The following is a 2865-nucleotide window of genomic DNA, read 5'->3' as shown; positions in this document are numbered from 1 at the left end:
ATTTCTAAATTGTTAATTAATATCCCTTTAATTTTACCTCATATGCAATTAATTATAAGAAAAAAATTTAAAAATACCCAAAAAAGATTTGCTATTTTTTTTTTTTTTTGCTAATTGTTTAAAGGTCTTATTTATTTAACATATATTTATTGATCACTATATAGTGGGTGTATCTGGCAATTTTATAGGCTCCTGGAATATGTCAGTAAACAAATTTATAAATCTTTTACTCTGACACTTACAATGTAGCAATACTGCCCCCAAAAAACAATGTACAACAAACATAAACAAGTAAATCATATGTAATATCACAAGGTGATAATTTTTAAGGGGGAAAAATGGTTGGGGTAGGGAAAGGGAGTTTTGAGTAGGGTGGCTACAACTTGCAATATTGAATAGGGTAGGCCAGGAGGAGATTTGAGCAAAGTTTAAATAATCTTTGTCTATTTTACCCAAAATTTATAATAAAGTTTGTTCACTTTTAGTTCAGGCGCTAACCAAATTAGTTATAAAAGTTAAAAATGTTTGCATTTCACAAGGAAGAAGGTAATTTAATTCCATTGCTTTTAAACAGAAAATATCCAGGTATTTTGTATTCTGCAGATTTCTTTAGGAATGCCTTTGACCTTAAAAGCATAGCTGACACTTTTCATTTTTTAGACACAAACACATCCCCAAGATAAATCCTGATTGCTTTAACAAAAAGTGCACATATGGCAATGGATAAAATGGCAACAATAAGTTGCTCTGAGTATCAGTTTCACTACTCAGTGGGAGAATAATGTGGCAATTCACCTAATGTGGCTTAGTTTATGTTTCAGTCCCAACACAGTAAAGTTTCTCTCACAAAATATTTTGGTTTCAGAATAACCAAGTCAAGCTACCAAAAAGCATTTCTCTTTAACTTGTAATTAGGGAATTAGGATGGTATTGTCAAGATGTAACTTTCTGGTTGCATTAGGAATTAATTATGGAAAGACACAGAATTCGATTTTGGCATTCAATAAGACAGCAGTCCCCAACCTTTTCGGCACCAGGGACCAATTTCATGGAAAACAATTTTTCCATAGTCCAGGGTTGGGTGGTTGTTTGGGGATGATTCAAGCACATTACATTCATTACATTTGCAGCCACTCCTCAGCGCTAGCATCACTGTCTCAGTTCCACCTCAGATCATCAGGCATCACATTTTCATAAGGAGCGTGCAACCTGGATCCCTCCCATGTGCAGTTTACAGTAGGGTCATGCTCCTACGAGAATCTAATGCTGTTGCTGATCTGACAGGAGGTGGAGCTCAGGTGGTGATGCGAGAGATGGGGAGTGGCTATAGATACAGGTGAAGCTTCACTAGCTCTCCTCCTGCTGTGTGGTCCATTTCCTAACAGGCCACAGACCAATACTGGTCCATGGCCCGGGTTTTGGGAATCGCAGCACTAAGATACCATTCGTGCTCTAGATCTTGTGGTAACAACTACCAAGAAGATATTAAAATAGAACAAAGCAAGTGCATTAAGGTTGAAGTTTTTTTGAATTGTTTATTTGGTAAAATTTTATTACACAACCTTTTAAACCAGCATCAATTATCTATGAAATATTTTTAATATGGCCTTTTTAATGTAGATTTTGGTGGTTATAAGGAAAAGATAATTCCTTCATCTAGTGGCAATACATATGCCTATAATTAAGAATGTAAATTAAAATATAGTAGTTCCTTACTTTTCAGCAATTGACATACGTATTTATTTTATGACCACATAATCTTAGTTAGATATTTATTCCCTCTTTAAATCAATGTCATTTTTCCCAATATCTCATCAATGTAATTTATGTGGCACCTACATAGAAGCTCTTATGAAGTCCTGATTTATGATTGATATCACAATATGTTACTTCTATGGTAAAATTTCACTTAAAATCTCTTGATAATGTTTATTCAAATATATAGTTAACATCTCTATCATCTTATTTAATGAATCAGTTTGAGCAAGCAAAAGTGAAATATCTGTAGTTATTTCTTATCAGAAGTTCTAGGAATAAATTGTATAAAACATTAAGGAAATTAAGATGGAATAGAGATTAATTTCTTCTCATCATTTTATTATTATGCATCTGAAGCTACTCAATATAAAAATTATTAATAAAATTTACTAAATTTTCATATTTAAGATCCAACTCAAATCTTTTTTGTAATATAGTAGTACCCATTCTTCATAAAGCTCAAGGAATCACATCTGCAAATTCACCAACAATAGTTTAATGTAACAAACAAAAACGCCTGTCGCATTTATATCCTAGGAAAGGATTATATTTTATATCTTGATATTGAGTTGTTGGGCTTAATCAATAAACTTCAAATCTACATTCTAACATCATCATGTAGGGTAAGAGAAAATGTTGATTCAGATCTTGTTATCCTATTTGAAGGAGTTAATACAATGACAACACAAACCAAAAGATATGGCATTTCTTTAGTGAAGTATCAAATGCCATGTCTAGACAAGCATAGTTCCCCATTCACAAAAACAGTTTTAATTTGTTCTTGATATGTAAATTCACTAAATGCCTGTGTCTTGGCTGCACTTTCTTTTTATCTATTTATTTCCGTAATTGGAAGAGAGGGCAGGGAAGAGTGAGCTTTAAATACAGCCACAGATGTGCAATTTTGTGTTTCACTTTGTGTAGTCACTGGGCTTTGTGCACCTAGGTAAGCTGCTTCATCTCGAGTTACAGGTTCCTCTTTCCATAATTGGGGGATTATCATTGCAAAACATAATACAAACCTAGTCCATTTAAGAAATAGTGTCTTTTATCTCTTATCCTTCAAATTATACTTTGTTCTCTAGTTCCGTGGTCCGCAATCCCTGA

The sequence above is a fragment of the Propithecus coquereli genome, unplaced genomic scaffold, assembly GCF_000956105.1.
Source record: "Propithecus coquereli isolate 6110/MARCELLA unplaced genomic scaffold, Pcoq_1.0 Scaffold826, whole genome shotgun sequence".
NCBI lineage: Eukaryota > Metazoa > Chordata > Mammalia > Primates > Indriidae > Propithecus > Propithecus coquereli.
The sequence above is the reverse complement of the archived record's forward strand: the minus strand, read 5'-3'. Positions refer to the sequence as shown.